Here is an 18,038-nt window from a genome sequence, read left to right as displayed (position 1 = left end):
TGCTCCTCCTTCCTGTTTAGGATTTCTGTGGCTGAAGTAAAATTCCCTCCATCCATCACTTATCCCAGCTAACCCAAAGTGAAATAAAGTTTTGCTCGTCTTAAAAAAGCATTACAATAATGGGCATTACCAATGCAAACTGAATGATACAGAAGATGAAAGAAGAGACTTTGATCAGTTAATAAAGCTCATGATCTGGATTCATTGTGGCTGCTACACAGATACTTCTGGGTCACTTCTCTCAGTTAGGAACCTTCCTCACCAAACTGACTGTTGGACCACACCCCTGGTTTCATGAGAAATTGTTTCAGCCATGATTTCTCTTCCTGTATTTCAGAGTAAAGACTGAAGTGACAAATGGAAGCATGTTTAAAAAACACAATGTGAGAGAGACGTTGAGGTCCTTAGAAGTTACCCTGGGTTTTTCTGTCACCCTGCTAGATGTTACACACCTTGTTATTGGACTGATTTGTACTGCTGGACTATTCCTGCGGAGAGTAACAATACTCTTACTAATTAGCTCCCTTTCACACCTTTGGGGATATTTATTTTTGTGTTTGCAGCGCTGTGAGCCAGAACAGCGAGAGAAAAATCTGCAACAGCGACGAGCCGAATGCTTACGTGAATCGCAGCAGCTGCACATGTGCTACGCTGAATTAGAGGATATCTTTGCTCTGGATTTCTATTTCTACTTTTTCATTTCTATATGATTCTTCTTGCATCTAAACAAAGATGATTCAATTTGCTAAATGTTGATGGCTCTTCGTGCTCAGGTGTAAATGAGACGTAATATTTGCTCTTGGTTTGGTTCTCCTGTACAGAACCTTGCAGTACAACAGAAACCTAAAAACATTATTTGTAGTTGTTATTCTTAGTTGTTCTGCTGCCTAAATACCACAGGGTCTGATTATGAAGTTATTGAGCTGCACATACTTTACGACCTGCTTAAGTTCGAGGTCACAGCGTCTGTAGAGCAGCTGGAACATAATGAAGTCTACAAGGTTAAAGTTTTCTCTTCAGTTATTGTTCTTTCTGCTGCTTGGTTTGATGGATCTGAGAGCTTTTGTTTTTATTATTGTTATTATAATTATCATGAATATTTTACTCTCTAGAAGCTTTAAAATAGTGTTTGTGTTTGAAAAAATTGATTTAAGAATTGAACAGAAACATCTGTCCTTCTGAAAATGGCCCAAAGGCACGGAGACAAAGTCAAAGGATGCAACCTGTAACTTTCTCTTCCTTCATGTCAGGACCATCATCCATGATTTATATAAAATGCATATAGCAACAGTAGCACTTTAGTTTGGACTTTATGATTTCTGTAACTGGAAAATATTATTTTGTTTAAAGACAGAAGTGACCGCATAGTTGCAACATCAAAGGGAAATATTAATTAATTAGCATCAAGTATATTTGTTGCTTAAGCGTTTGCACTATAACTTAAGTAGGATTATAACTTTTAAGGAAGGAAAGATTTCAGATATTTAGTTCACTGTTTCAGTTATTTTATATGAAATTAAAACATTTACGTTGGTCAAATATGATGCTCTAAATCAAATAAAAGTTTGAAAATAAATGATGTATTTTTAAATGCTGCAACAAATGTTCACAAAAAGTAACTATAATTAAAACCAGTTAAACAAAATCAAATGTTTGAATCATGCTTAACCAAATGCCAGGCTGGAGAGCTGAACCTAAAGTATACGTAGAAAGATTTCAACATCTGAGCAGTTTTTAATGTTTTTATCACATATAAATGTCACAGCAGTGGGTCCTGGCCCAATGCTTTGTGTTTTTGGTTTTCTTTGACTCTTGTTTTTCTTGGTTTTTGTTCTTCTTATTTATCAGGCTCTCAGTAATCTTAGTTCTCCCTCCCTCAGTGTTCATTTCAGCCTGTGTTTAGTTTCTGTTCCCGTGTCCCACGTTTCATCGTTTCATGTCGAGTCAGCCCTGTCTCTCTGTTTCCTGTGTCTCCCCAGTCAGCCCCGCCTCCCTCGGGCACTCATGTGTGATACAGAGTAATAAACCTGACTACATTTGCTGCACTCTCTTTATTACCTGTTACTTTAAAATTCATACACTAATTATGTCTGCCCATCTCTCTAATGTGAAGGTCAAAGGTCAACATCCCAGTGACATAAGAATAATCCCAAAGGGGCAAAGGCAGCGGTTAATTTAGCACATTTAGCATTAAGGGTACAGCAAGGATGTACTTTTACTTATTGTGGCAGGGGTGTGGTCTCTGGCCTGCTGCAGTGGAGGCTGGTGGCGGGACGTTGGACGGCACAGGTGAGGGTGATGGAGCTCATGACTCTCCCCTTTATAGTGACGGAGGAGACTGGCGTGGGGGAAGCGTGTAGTGGAGGAAGCCGAGGAGAGAGCTGGTTTCTGGCTACAAAGAAACCAGAAAAGATTGCTCGTGGTCAAATGTCAAAGGAGCTTGCAAAGAAAAGCGTCTGGACTTCTTTAAGTTACTTGAAGACGTTTCACCTCTCATCCGAGAAGCTTCTTCAGTTCTAAGGTCAAATGGTGGAGAGTCCCAGATATAAACCTAGTGGGAGTGACCCCCCCACAGAGGGACATATGTGCATGTATGCAGGCAAAGACCTGCAGTTAAAAAAAAGCGCCCCTCGACAGCCAAACCCATCTGTTCTCTAATTGGATTGTTACATTGTTGATTGACATGACATTGACCAATCAGATGAAAGGAAGAAAAATAGGGTCAAAATCCGTACTTGTAACTTGCAGGGTTTTTTTTTCTAAGTCCACACACAAATCTTTTTTACGCACGCACAAATCTTTTTTTACAAGTACAAAATATTTATGACCACATTTTGAGCCCATACGAGAACAACTGAGATCATTTGTCCACAACACGAGGTTAGTTATTAATATACCGTATTTTCACGACCATAAGACGCACTGTGCTAAAAGGCGCAGTCTCAGTTATGTGTGCCCTTACTGTATTTAACACACACATAAGGCGCACTGGACCATAGGGCGCATACAAGTACCGTATGAGTATTTAAAAATAAAGCGGGAGCAAACCTGAGTTCGGTACCTTACTCACATTTCTATTGCCGGTAATCGTCATCATCAACAACACACAAGCATACAAGTGTGCGTATTTAAAACTAAAGCAGGAGCAAAACAAAGTTTGGTACTCACATTTTTATCATCAAACCCATCAAAGTCCTCATCCTCTGTGTCTGAATTGAACAGCTGCGCTAAATCTCCATCAAACATGCCAGGTTCACTTTCTTCACCGTCAGAGTCACTTTCCGTGCCGTGCGGCTCCTCGGAAATGATGCCGGCTTTTGCGAAAGCTCGAACAACAGTGCCAGCAGACATGTTAGCCCAAGCATCTACAATCCATTGGCAAATTGTGGCGTAACTCTCCCGGCGCTGCCTTCCACTCTTGGTGAAACTGTGGTCTCCATCGGTCATCCATCGCTGGATGTGTTTGTCGCCGATGTGTTTGCTGCAGTAGGAGCGGAAGATGGCCAGCTTTTCCTTATAATCCGCTGGAAGTTGCTGCGCTACCGTAGTCCTGGTCCGGATGGAAAAATGGCACCGTTTCATAAAAAGTGAAAGTGAAACTGCTTTTAGCCGAATGGTGACCGTCGAAACGCTTCTCCCGCTCGTTCTTTGCTCGATGATCGCTGTCAGGGGTTTAGACATCTGTTCACAAGTAAGAGAAATAAGACACTGCAGACCGACTCAGAGTTTAAGAACGTGTACACGGGTGAATGCCTCTGAGAAGACAGACACAACGAGTACAGGCTGCTTGCTTTATTTATAGTTCAAAATGGATTACATAGCACTTCCTCTTTTAACGGAAAGGGGAGAGCTCAGGCATTGTCTTAGCTATCTAACCTCTGCACACAAACTGAAAAATAACGACACAGCAGTATTCATGCTTATCTGACATCACAGACACTGAAGTAAAGAATGCATGTATATCCTGTCTTGTCAAACATCTCAAACACTGAAGTAAGGAATGCATTGTGTTTTGTTTAACAATAGGCTTGGTTATGTGAAAATATATGAACACTAGAAAATAAAACACACTTGATTATATTGTATTTCATAAAAATCCTCTATCATTCCCTCCTGTTGTTAATATTTTTCACAGGTTTAATCAATGCATAGTCACTTGTTAGTCACATTTTCAACTTGCATGTCATTTGGTGAAAACATACATGATCATCAGTTAAAATTCATCTTCTTCAAGTTCAATCTCTGCTTGTGGTTTGTATTGGGGTAGGGAGACATATGCTAGTAGTTTTGTGGTGAACATATTGTTTACCATTCTGTGGACACAGGGCAATATGCATGTTGAGAATAAGCAAAGGAGTATGAGCAGTACTCCAACGAGTACTAGTCCTTTCATGAGCAACGTCTTCCATGACCCACTAAGAAGCCATGTGAGCCAGTCCTCTTCACCAGTGATGTAGTCCTGTCGTTGAGCTTGACTCAGTTGTCGCAGCACGTCCAGTGCGTCAGTCATATTGTTGGAGTGCACATTATCAGGAATGTATGTGCAGCAAGTCGTGTTGAAGAGCACACATAAGCCTCCTTTCTCGGCTAGTATCACGTCCAATGCGACTCGGTGTTGCATTATTGTGATGCGCACTGCATCGATTTCTTCATTCTGAGCCTTGTTGATCTTTGTTGAAGCATTCAGAAACAGTCCAAAACGGTAGTCGAGTGTCTCTATCCTGAGCATGTTTTTGGCATTTCCTGCCCACGGGAATAGAGAAAGCATTACTTTTTGTCCTTTGGTCCATGTTTGAATTCGTCTGGTACGTCAGTTCCCCAGATTGAGTCGTGAGGTTGCACGTCTCTAGTGCTCCTCTTGCGTCTCGTCTGATGTGGTTCATCAAGCCTCGGGGCCTCCAGGATCCTCGCCGGGATCTTCTGCAAAGGAAGCAAAACACCTTTTCCTGCACCTCCCTAACTTATCCTATTTGGGACTCTTTAATCAAAAGCATGATCCTAATTATGTTCTTAACTTATTGACTTGTATTTATATATATTCTTCAACGTTACTCATCCCTTTAAAACTCTTTAAGCGCTGGTTTCCCGTCCGGTTGCTCGCTATCATCAACATCCTGTACACGAATTGTCGCTGCTGCAAGTGCCTCTACTCTAATCTTAAGTCACCTTTTTAACCAGAAAATCATTATAAGCGCCTATTCTACTAAAAGATCCAAAAGAAAACAACCTCTTTAATCCTTTAACCTTAACATAAAAATAACAGTTTCAGTTTTACCATATCCAAATGATCAACAAACCCCCAAACATAATCACGCATAATAAGAACCAAAAAAGTCCTAAAATGATCCTAAATTATTAAACAATTAAATTATTAAACCCTAAATTCCCCCTTTTATTTTGACACATGAAATGTGTCACAATACTATACAAAACTCAAAATGCTTAGTTTTTCCCCACTCATGATCCAATCTATGTCATAAAAATAAACTTGAAACAGAACAATTATCAGTCATGTGTTTCTCCAATTAATGGTAACATGAGTTACATCAAAAATGTTTCCCCTTTAACATTTGGCATTCTCCCAACAATATACTATAATCCCATAATCTAACCCCAGTCAACAAAACAGAAATTTTCTCTAGTAAAAGCCAATTGTTTGTCCACATTTATGCATCCTCACTCACCCAGCCACACATTCACTCACATGCAGTCACACCATATATTTGCTAATAGTGGAGCTTCCCGCACGATCAGATTCTCCACCCTCAGCAAAATGAGCTCATTCATTTTTTTTTATTTTCCATAGGAAAATATTTCTTTATGCTTTTGGACTGGATTGACTCGCATAAAATCCTACAATTTTGGACAGGGACTTACGACCTGATCAGTCCCCACAGGTAGCTTTCTCCTCAGCCAATTGTAATCTGGAAAGCCCCCCTTTTATTTGCTCTCCCCGAGAATTTGTCAGCGCTGTTGCAGGCCTGCTTAGAACAGAAATGAGAAAAAATAGAGCTGATTATTAGCTCACAAAACACAAAACAAAATCACCTGACAGGTTTCCTTTAAGTGCACTGTTACAAACTAATGGGCCCAATCCTAGACATGTCCATGTTTCCTAAAACTCCCTCTATTAAAACAAAAACAACAACAACCCAAACCTTACTGACAGAATCAACCCATCACCACAACAACCTTAAACACACAAGTTTTGCCACCACATAATCTCACCCCCTCAATACACCGAAAGTCTCATTAAAACCACACAATTTGCACACAAAAATCACCCCCTTTAACATACTTAAATTCAGCATAAAACCCCTTTACGACAACATATAATCACTAAACTATAAATTTCCTACCCAACTCTGCACTTCTCTTGTCTGCTATGCTTCCTCTTCTGAAAGCCTCAGTCACACACACACACAGGAAGCTCCTCCGTCACCACTCACTTCAGCTAATTTGCATACTGAGTCATCTCTCAATGAGTTGCTGTAACAACAGAAACATATGTTTAAACATTACCAACTCATTAAATTATTTTATTTCTTTCTACAGTGATCACTACTGTTGATCACTTAGTCCCAGAGCACTCCTAAGTCACTCTTTTAAAACTACTTTAATCACTTTTTGTTTTCATAACTCCCTTTGTCATATAGCTTCTTTGAGTTCCTCAATTTCAAACTCAAATGTATTTTATGTTTGTGTATGTGAATTTGCATATGTTGCTTTTGCAGTGTGTCAGACTCCTTCATAATTTTGCCTTTAAACAGTCAATTTTCTCCTTCCCAAATTTACTAACCCAAATTTTGATTTCCCACCTTAAATAGCAGCGTTCCTTGTCCTCAGCCAGAAGTTAGGGCTCCACTTGCCACTTTCCACCTCCGCCTTAGCCCAGCGGCTTTACCCTTGAGGTCCCGTCTTCTTCACTTCATCTCACCCGTGAGTCTGAGCTCACAGGGACTGAGTGAGGCCGAGTAATCGTGACTGTGCCTGCCTTAGGTTGTCCCAGGGTTTCGAGGTGGGATCTTACCCGTCATGGGCTATCCAGCCTTCCATACTCGCCTGATACGGGGGCCAAGTGGGGGAGGGGGAGGGAACACACTGGCTCTGGAAATTAAAGGAGTGTAAGCTGCTTCCTTCATTGCATCTTATATTAAACTATCCCACTTCTGATTCTTTCCTAGAATAATTTCACATATGGCACTTTGTGTATGTGTGTTTTCTATTCATTAATGTAATTGTCAGTTATTTTCTCTCTTCATTTTACTTTTTTATCTGTTTGTTTGTGACGTTCTACTTTAGTTCTACTAAACCTTGATGTAAAAACAATACACCCTCTTTTGACGCACACACTCTGCAGTTTGCCTACGCACGCACTTCTCTCTCAGACTTCCTCTTTTCACACACCGCCTTGCACTCACCCTACTATCAACTTTCATAGTGTTATTATTATTTAGTATTTTGTACCCGTCACACCCAATCCCTCAAGTATCGGCACAAATTTGTTTCCAAACCAACAAAATAATCAAAAAACAAAAACATACACGAGTCAGGACACAAAAAGACAAAGAAAAATGTTGCCAGAAACAAAGCAGAAGTGTGAGGGGAAACTGAGCTCACAGACAGCTGCATGTGTTGGCTTTTAATAGCATGCAGCCTCTGCTCTAAAAAACCAATAAATAAAAAAATAAAAGAAAATGTGTAACATGCTCATCAACTTAGCGGTGTCCACACATTTAATTCAGCTTCATAATCCTGTAGGTTTAGTTATTATCTACAGGGTTTGGCTTATTAGTTGTTATTATAGATGTGCTCTATATCTCAGTAATATTTATCTAGGATAAATGACAGGTTTTCAAGCAGGTTAAGTGCCTCTATGCACCTAATTGGTTTAGATATTGCCTTTATTTTCTTCATCTCATATGTCATTATACTGAGTTTGAGCAAACCTTAAGCTTGGTGCAGACTACTTCATAACAATTGTCCATCTCACATCATACTGACTAGGATACTTCTTGTCAATATTAATTTTATATCATTATTAATATCATCATCTTTTTCTCTCTATATAGTAACAATAGTATATTACAATATTTTACTAGTGTATATCACTATACTACTACTGAGACAATTTAATAGTTAGGATCATCTTACTCAGCAAACAGATAAGTTAGAATTCATCCAATCTGTACAAATCTGCTCTTTCTCTGAACAGGTTTGTGCCCACTTTTAGACTGGTCTTCTGTTTGCCTCATCTCAGATCCAACCTTCAGTCACATGCATTCTCTCTGTTGCATGTCGAACCAAGTAGTTTATTATTATATTTTATTTTGTATCCATCAAGGACGTGAATGAGCTGCAGTCTCACCCACCTCCAGGATGGAAACATTTATCTTTTCACACACTTTCCTTGGCTGTACAATGATACAGCCTTAATCTACCTTATGCATCTCTCTTTTTTTTTTTTTTTTTTTTTTTTAGAAAAGGTCTTCATATGAATGATTTCCTTTTATTTATTTCATACAATCTGGGCATGATGGGTCATAAATGCACTGATTTTTGCAGCCACGGCCACTATCTCTATGTGACATAAAAAGGGGATCGGTTAGATGCTGTTTTGTCACATGTCCTGAGGCTGATTTCACAATTATAGTGTTTTTTGAAAATGTTACATTTGGGACTTCTACAGTTAAAACAGTTTTACAAGCTCCTGTGTCTCAAAACATTTTTTTTTAACGGCACACCGTTCACATATACTACAACTGTTGGTTTGGCTTCTGACCCTAGCAGCAGTTGTTCTATATTGTAAACTTGCGCTTCATCTGTTTCACTTCCTTCCTCTCCACGTCTTCTACGTCTGTCATCATCACTTTGAAAAGATGCCATTCTGCTAGACGTTTTGCTTTTTTCTTCTGACTTTTTTCCACATATAGCTCTTTTTGCAAAGCGGTTTTTAAAGCATTTATTAAATCAGGGGTGCATTTGCCTTGCCAAGCTGGACAATATATTTTATTTTGTATTTCTCCACCTTTTTGCACTGACTATTCCTGCATTTGAACAGTTTTTTTCTAACCACTCTTCATCTGCTGTTAATTTTACTTTAGTTTTAGAGTTACCCATTTTAAACTAATTACGTCAGAACTGTGACACCTTCTCTGGCACAAAGGAGCGGGCAGGTGATCAATAACAGCCTTCTATTTTCTCACTATTTGAGAAAGCGGTTATTGATTTTACGTGATGACGCACAACCTTAGTTTCCCACTCCAGCCAGTTCGTGAGTGTACACAGGAAAACAGCTTGAGAAGGGTTCGACCGCGTATTGGGTCGTAAATGACAACTCACTTCTCTTTGTTAACACAAACAGAGCGCGCTTTTATAATTTTTATTGAGACTTTCCGTATTTTTATTGTGCAACCTTCTAACTGTTCCGTTGCAGCCACTCCCAGAGCGACCGGAACTCGTTCCGTTACAGCTGCTTTCCCAAAGCAACCGGAACTTTTAATAGCGATTTCTAGAATTTCGCTCTTGCCTGTTGTCTCTTAAATCCCTTCTGGATTGAGATCTGTCGGCGCTAACCAGGTTTACACACTATTTTAAAGGAAAATCTCAATATCAACGTATTTTAGCGCTAGATGGAATGCAGTGTTTCATATTCACCTTACTGTGGCGCTGCGTTTTGGATCCGGCACATCTGGTCCTGGCGTCGTGGGGCCTCGCTGACCAGAGATCGAATTCACGCTCCCGGATTTTCCTTTTTACTGTGCACAGATTTTTTCCAGCGCAGGCAACACGACGTCAGAATCCGATGAAAACCGTCTGTGGACAACTAGACGTTAAAAATAACAGTTAGTTATCCGGCTACGAAGGACCAATTAAATGTCAGGGGTTTAGACATCTGTTCACAAGTAAGAGAAATAAGACACTGCAGACCGACTCAGAGTTTAAGAACGTGTACACGGGTGAATGCCTCTGAGAAGACAGACACAACGAGTACAGGCTGCTTGCTTTATTTATAGTTCAAAATGGATTACATAGCACTTCCTCTTTTAACGGAAAGGGGAGAGCTCAGGCATTGTCTTAGCTATCTAACCTCTGCACACAAACTGAAAAATAACGACACAGCAGTATTCATGCTTATCTGACATCACAGACACTGAAGTAAAGAATGCATGTATATCCTGTCTTGTCAAACATCTCAAACACTGAAGTAAGGAATGCATTGTGTTTTGTTTAACAATAGGCTTGGTTATGTGAAAATATATGAACACTAGAAAATAAAACACACTTGATTATATTGTATTTCATAAAAATCCTCTATCAATCGCCTTATGTCCGCGGAAACTCAGCTGCGTATTCTTGACCTGTCGGAGCTTGTTTTCCAGCTTCCTCCACTTGCGAACCATCGATTCATTAAATTAACCTTAAATTCTCTCGCCGCTGCTCGATTTCCATGTTCCTCCGCGTAGCTGATGGCCTTCTGTTTAAACTGTGCTTCGTAAGCGTGTCTCTTTGCCATTTTCAGGGTTGTTAAAACAACGATGTCCTGCATAACGCACATACCTGTTCTTTTATACACGTATGTGCGATTGTCCCGGTATATACGATCAACGCCCACACTTCACCCTTTAACGTTCTCATGGTGTTCTCTACTACGTCCTCCTTACAACACATAGGGGGCACTGCGCTATAGGGCGCGCCGTACTTTTTGAAGAAAATCTAAGACTTTTAAGTGCGCCTTATGGTCGTGAAAATACGGTACTGCAACAACATGGCAACAGAGCAGCTGCAGAGAATTCAACATTAATGAATCGATGTCCACAACCTGCTGCACAACCTGCAGCAGGTTGTGGCCTGATGTGTTTGTAAGAGTTTCACTTTCAGGAGGAGAAGATTTAAACGAGTCACACAAATGTGAACTACAATGTCTGTGACACACAATTTATGCAAACTGCATGAAATCTGACCTGAAGAAATCCAGTCTTCTGCCTGTTGTGGTTGTGACAGCTGCTCGTAGGAGAGTTTGTTTGTAGGAGGTGGAGATGTTCTCAGATCAAGTGCGTAATCGTCTCTTTGTGTAGACGCTAAAAGCTGTGAGCCAAAACTCTCTGCTCTGAAACTCTTCACTCAGTCCTCACGCTGAGAGTTTAGAGGCTGAACTTCTTGTTCCTCCATAACACTTTTCATGAAACAGCAGAAATGAGCTTGTGTTTCTCAGCAGTGCGCACACAGAGAGCCGATCCTCTCTGCTCAGCCTGAACAAATCAAAGTGAAACGTCAGTGAAAACACAGCTGCTGATCAAACTGTGTCAGATTAATGTCTCAATGTTTCACTGTGACGTTAAAAAATACATAAAAATGATTTAAAGAAGTAGGAGGCAGATTTTCACAATAAGAGCACTTTGTTTTTAATATAGCTGTCGAAATTAACGCGTTAATTGCGATAATTAAATTTTGGAATTAATTACGTTAGAATATTTAACTATTTAGCGCAACACGCAGATAAAAAAAAAAAAAAAGTCGCTCCCATAATTCCACTTGATTTGTTTACATACATACATTCGCGCTGTCTTCTCTGCATCTTTCCCCTTTTCCTCTGGTAGAGTCGGACTCATCCAGAGGAAACATTCCTGTTTACCCTCAACTTTCTCAAGATGTTTGTCCACTGAAAATGGAGAAGCAGGAACAGGATGGCCTTCTGGATGGGGAATTCAAATACAAGAAGAACATAGATGGGACAATAAACAAACGCGTTGTAATTTGCACTCACTTTAGTAAAGAGTTTCAATTTCACCGTTCAAATTCGACCTTAAAATACCACCTTAATGCCAAACACGCGTTTGTCGGGGCAGCAGCTTCACCCGGCCTGCGTCAGACCACTCTTAGTGAACGCAGGCCACTCGGTAAGTCTTCTTTGGACAAACTGACCGACAATATAGCCAAATGGATAGCAAAGGACTGTAGACCACTAAGCATTGTGGAGGACAAGGGCTTTGCGGATGTTTTAAAGGTTGCATCTCAGGACGCGTCCTACAAGCCCCCAGCGAGAAGCACAATAACAATTCGAATCCACGAACTGTATGAAACGGAGAAAAAGAAAAAAGAAGAGGCTTTAGTTCACACAGAATGCGTGGCTCTGACAGGAGACCACTGGACATCATTGAGTAATAACAATTACCTGGGAGTTACTGCGCATTTAATCACTGAAGCCTGGGGTCTGACATCCTTTGCGCTGACTATAATGAAAACGGAAGAGCGGCACTTTGCGGAGGCTTGTGCAGAGCAGTTCCAGACTGTTGCTCGCAGGTGGAGAATTGAGGAGAAGGTGACAACAGTAGGCACGGACAGTGCGCGCAATATGATTGCTGCGGCTCGCATCATGCCATTCAATCACATGCCGTGTACCGCGCACATTCTACAGAGATGCATCACAGTGAGTCTCGCAGACAGTGGCTTTGTCACTGCGCTGGCCAAATGCCGCAAAATTGTTGGCCATTTTAAGCACAGCCCAGCAAACACAGCAGAGCTGAACGCAGAGCAGGTGTCACTGGGGCGCAAGCAGGAGCCGTTGGCCCAGGACGTGCCTACGCGCTGGAACTCCACGCTGGAGATGGTGAAGCGCTTGATCCGCAACCAAACTGCAGTAACCGCGACTCTGGATAAACAAAAGCATAAACTTGTCCTCCTGACGCCTCCAGAGTGGGACAAACTCCAGAGACTGGAGACACTTCTAGAGCCCTGCAGGTGAGCCTGTCATTGTGACCATAATTGTAGGTTTAGATTAAATGTATCAAACATACATCTTAAATCAGTTTTGTTATTATGAAAATGTCTTAATACCTAGTAATAAAAAGCTTTTTTTAATTTGCTGTCTTATCTGTGTGTGTGTGTGTGTGTGTGTGTGTGTGTGTGTGTGTGTGTGTGTGTGTGTGTGTGTGTGTGTGTGTGTGTGTGACAGAGAGAGAGAGAGAGAGAGCCTCTTTATGGGATGATCCCAGTGTGTGTGTGTGTGTGTGTGTGTGTGTGTGCGTGCGTGCGTGCGTGTGTGTGTGTGCGTGTGTGAGTGTGTGTGTGTGTGTGTGTGTGTGTGTGTGTGTGTGTGCGTGTGTGTGTGTGTGTGTGTGTGTGTGTGTGTGTGTGTGTGCGTGCGTGTGTGAGTGTGTGTGTGTGTGTGTGTGTGTGTGCGTGCGTGTGTGTGTGTGTGTGTGTGTGTGTGTGTGTGTGTGTGTGTGTGTGTGCGTGCGTGTGTGTGTGCGTGCGTGTGTGTGTGTGTGTGTGTGTGTGTGTGTGTGCGTGCGTGCGTGCGTGTGTGTGTGTGTGTGTGTGTGTGTGTGTGTGTGTGTGTGTGTGCGTGCGTGCGTGTGTGTGTGTGTGCGTGTGTGTGTGTGTGTGTGTGTGTGTGTGTGTGTGTGTGTGTGTGTGTGTATTCCACTGCAGATATGTGACTGAACTGCTGGGAGGAGAGGCCTACGTCTCCTGCTCTGTAGTTCTACCAGCCTTCTGCCACCTGCGCCGTGTCATGGAAGTAACTGATGAGGACCCTGCATATGTGGTGAGGTTTAAAGAGAAGTTTAAGGAAGACCTTGCTTCCCGCCAGGAACATACCAACTATGCATGGCTCCAGATCGTAACTGCACTGGACCCACGTTTTAAAGACCTACGCAGTGTGCCCAAGACTGACAGAGAAGCAGTGTGGATCACACTGGCAGGCATGCTGCATGAAGACTCTCCTAGAAGATCACACACTGCAGAAGAAGGTCCAGCCAAGAAGAGGCTGAGCCTGCTGCAGATGGACTCTGACTCTGAGTCAGAGGAGGAGGTACAGCAGGACAGAGCCATACAGCGCTACAGAGCAGAGCCCTGCACTGCCTTAGAGGACTGTCCCTTACAGTGGTGGGCAGCTCATGCAGGAGCCCACAGCCAGCTGGCCCGCCTTGCTCGCAGATACCTGGCCACTCCTGCCTCCACAGTGCCCTGTGAGAGGCTGTTCTCTGTAGCAGGGCACATTGTGAACAAGAAGAGGTCTGCTCTGCACTCAGAGAACGTGGACAAGTTGGTTTGTCTCAGCAACTGGCTGAAGGATGAGTAGACCAGAGGACCGTGTGTTTAGAGCTTGTTCTATGGTTGAATGTGATTTAAACAATACTTTTCACTGTTGTTCATATTTTTTTGCACTAATCTACCTTACCCAAAAGGATGATTGGAGATTTTTTCTATTTTGCCTGTTGAATTAGGCCTATGTTCTGTGAACTTGAAGATGTATATGGATAAAACAATGTGCTAGATTTAAACGGGTGGAAAACATTCAGTAAAAATCCCTCACAATTATTTGAAGCCCTGTTCTGCTTGTACTGTTTGTACTCACAATTAATAATAAATAAAACAAACAAGTGTGTTAAAAACCACTATCTGTCCCGATTTTTACACATATATACACATATACACATATATTTCGAGTTGCGATTAATCAATTTTTAGGCTGTGATTAATTCGCTTCCAGCACAACACCCAGCCTACGTCAGACCACGCTGAGTGAACGCAGGCCACTCAGCGTGGTCTTAGCATTAAATAACACTAACAAGTGTGTAAAAATCCGCTATCTGTCCGTATGTTTGCACACATTTTGGTCATATTTCGAGTTGCAATTAATCATGATTAATTGATTTTTAGGCTGTGATTAATCTGATTAAAAATTTTAATCATTTGACAGCCCTAGTTTTTAATTCAGTTAATGTCAAACTGTCATCAACACCTCTGTGTTGTCTCCGTCTCTGAGCAGATTCAGGCATTACTCAAATAATAAAGGCTTTTTTTCACTATTATACTTTTCATTAGTCTCCAGGTTGATGATTATAAACAGAATTATTAAAGTTTTTATCATTTCAGGCTGAAAATCAACATGAATTTGGTTCTAATCAAAGAAGCTCCTTTAATGTGTGTCATTAAAATCCTCACACAGACTTAAAAAGGCGACATTAACATTAAAATAAATGAAAGAAGCTTCAGCTGAGAGCTTCATGCAGTCATCATCAGCAGCTCATAGCAGTCACAGCTCTTTATTACGCAGCTTTGCAGGAATTAAAGTGGCTGAAGTGTCAGAGTTTGTGTGAGAAGCTGCTTCATGGACAGCTGTACACACGTCTTTATTATTTCTTCATAAATCAAACACACAGGTTTGTCTGCAGATGATTTAAAGTGTGTCGTTGTGCAGTTAAAGCTGTTTGTGTGACGCCCTGACCTCCTGTGAATGAAACAGCCAATCAGATCCATCAGAGAGAGAGCAGGAAGTGTTGTGTGTTTGTGACAGAACAAGGAAACAGTGATGATGATGAACATACAGGTCCTCTGATGTTTCCTGTTACAGTAACGCTTGTTCATCTGTTGCTCTCCTACACTTTCCTATAAATAAAGGAGAAAAAGTCCGTTTAGTTTCATTTCCTACAGCTCAGAGTTACACTTCACATTCCTGCTGTCAAATCAAAAAGCTTCACTTTGGTCCAACATCTACATGTTAACATGAAACACAGACAGACTCAGAACATCTGGAACATCTGCACTTTGACCCAAACTGTTATAGCAGGATATTTTCTGCATATTTCTTATGTTGGACCTGTTTGAACTGTAAACGACCTGTAATCATCTGTAAATGGTGTGAGACACACTGAGGCCACCTACAGGGCAGCTGGGGAACAGCAGGGATCTGAAATCATACGAGACGTTAGTGAGTGAGAAGAACAAACGGACTTAAGATGGCTCGAAGTGATCAAAGTTGATCTAAAACAGAAGATAAATCCACTGATTCTTTGTAAAGTTCATCTGCTGCTCACATGAATCCATGAAAGATTTATTTCACTGAATGTTTCTTCAAAGCTCATTTCAACCTGTTGAAGTCATGAATGAAAGTGCAGACTGAGAGTGGATCACATGATGTTTGAGGTGTGTCATGTGACATGTTCAGTATTGTCACACATGTCTAGATTGTCCCTGATATCATAACTGCTCAAACACTGATGATTATATTTGAAGAATTATTCCTGATGGCAGCAAAGTTTGAATGGAGCTCTCTGTCTGTGCTGATTTGTCGCCCTCTGGAGGTCAAAGCACAAACCTACAGGGCAGCTGGGGAACAGCAGGGATCTGAAATCATACGAGATGTTAGTGAGAAGTTAGAACAAACGGACTTAAGATGGCTCGAAGTGATCAAAGTTGGTCTAAAACAGAAGATAAATCCAAAGCAGCATCAGATGAATGTTACCATTTCCAGTTACGGTGCCCTTCATCTAATATGGAAATGTGTTGTTTTTTTTTGCCGTGTTGTTGTTCTTCCTATTGTGTTTAGGCCAGAGATGCTCTTCAAACAGCGGACAGACATGACCACATTACAAGAACATGGTGTGAGTCCGATTTGATATTCCAGTCAACGCTGAGAGACCTTAACCAGGAAGTCAGAGGTCAGCTGATGCTGCGAGCAGGAAGTGAACCAAGGGAAAGGTTCACTCTACTCAATCTCAAAGAAAATATGCTGGTATTTGTTGATGTTGATGGTACAATAAAAATATATAATATAATAAATAATAAAATATCATGTGATGATGAGATGTGTTGTTGGTGTTTGTATTTTCTGTAAATGTCTTTTTAATGTAAATGCTTTGTTCCAGACGGACAGGGAATCAGTTGCTGTACGATGACATCATCTTGATGTTGACGAGGAGGGCGAGAAAAACTAGTTTTGTCCTGCAGATGGCGATCTTGCACCGTGTTCAGAGAGCCGACACTTTGATGGTGCTGCTCTACTCAGCTTACTTTAGCCTGGGTTGGACTCTATATGAGCAGCTTCCACTCTGGTTTCACTCTTAAACACACTTGTTTGATTTCACTTGTAAAAGTTGAAGAATAAATATTTTATTACAAAATTATTTGTTGATGCATTTTTTTAGGGTCAAATATCTTGTTTGATTTGAGGAATGAACTGTTAGGGTGGAAAAAGTGAATCAGGTTAAAATAGTGGTGCTTTATATCAGTGAAGATGTATAATGTAATTTAAAATGTTGATGATGGGTTGTAGTGGGCTTGTACTTACAAAACTGCCTCATTTTATTGGAACGATCCACAGTTGCATCCATTCACGGATGACATCTGACATCATTTGACATCTGGTCTGAACACGTTTGTACACAAGATGCCTCAGTTCTGGATGTTCCCACAGACTCCTCTGTGCACCTAAAGAAAAGGTCAAGGGTCAGCAGCACATGTAGTTGGGACAAGTCTTCAGTCGCACAAACTACACAATCATTTTCCTCCAATGACGACTTTTCACTTGCAGAAATGGTCCTGTGTGATTTCCAGGCTGTGATATAAAAACTAGTTCCTAATGGCAGCGACTCACTCAGTAAACATGTGTTTCCTTCACCAACCTCACACACAGATCCAATAAGATCAGGAAGTGGGCAGTATAGTACAATATGTGTTATTCTGTGCTGCACTGCCCAAACTAAAGATCTGCTGAAGTGTTGGAAATGATCCAGATGTTTATTTTGGACGATACAGCAGAAGATCAGACATGAAAGTGGAGATAACACAGAAGACCTGCAGCAAAGGTCAGAGGTCAGACTGGGCCCTGGATTCAACAATGAGCCAATGATCATCAAGCAGTGACTAAAGCAGAGCCCTGACGTTCTGACATTCATCACACAGTCAGAACAAATGTCTGCTGATGACTTCATCTCATGAAACGACTGATAGATGTCAGTTCATTGATCAGCTGAGCTGCTGATCTTCATCGTCACAGAAACATTCAGCTTGTTTCAATCAGTAAATAACTCCCACTACTCCCAGTTTGAACTGTTCCCACTCAAAATGCTGTGAGAACAATGATCATTGTAGAACTTCACAAACATCACGTGTTGTTTTCCACATGTAAGATCAGCAAACACACAGAAACTTCCTGTTGCCACACACGGCCTCTAAAATCTCTTCCACGCTTTCTGTCTGAAGTCCACTCTCTGTGTCGGATCCACAGGAAACAACAAGATCTCATTAAC

The 18,038-nt window shown here is 41.2% G+C and overlaps 1 protein-coding gene across 1 annotated transcript in view; it reads right to left on the bottom strand.

The window, feature by feature from the left end:
* LOC146640611 (stonustoxin subunit alpha-like) overlaps positions 1-18,038 on the bottom strand; it is a 129,029-nt gene that overhangs the window by 89,310 nt on the left and 21,681 nt on the right. The gene's annotated exons all lie outside the window — the stretch shown is intronic.

The sequence above is a fragment of the Rhamphochromis longiceps genome, unplaced genomic scaffold (genome assembly GCF_057381845.1).
Source record: "Rhamphochromis longiceps isolate RC_006_pf unplaced genomic scaffold, R_longiceps_female_GT1.1 unmapped_scaffold_4, whole genome shotgun sequence".
Lineage (NCBI taxonomy): Eukaryota > Metazoa > Chordata > Actinopteri > Cichliformes > Cichlidae > Rhamphochromis > Rhamphochromis longiceps.
The sequence above is the reverse complement of the archived record's forward strand: the minus strand, read 5'-3'. Positions and strand labels throughout refer to the sequence as shown.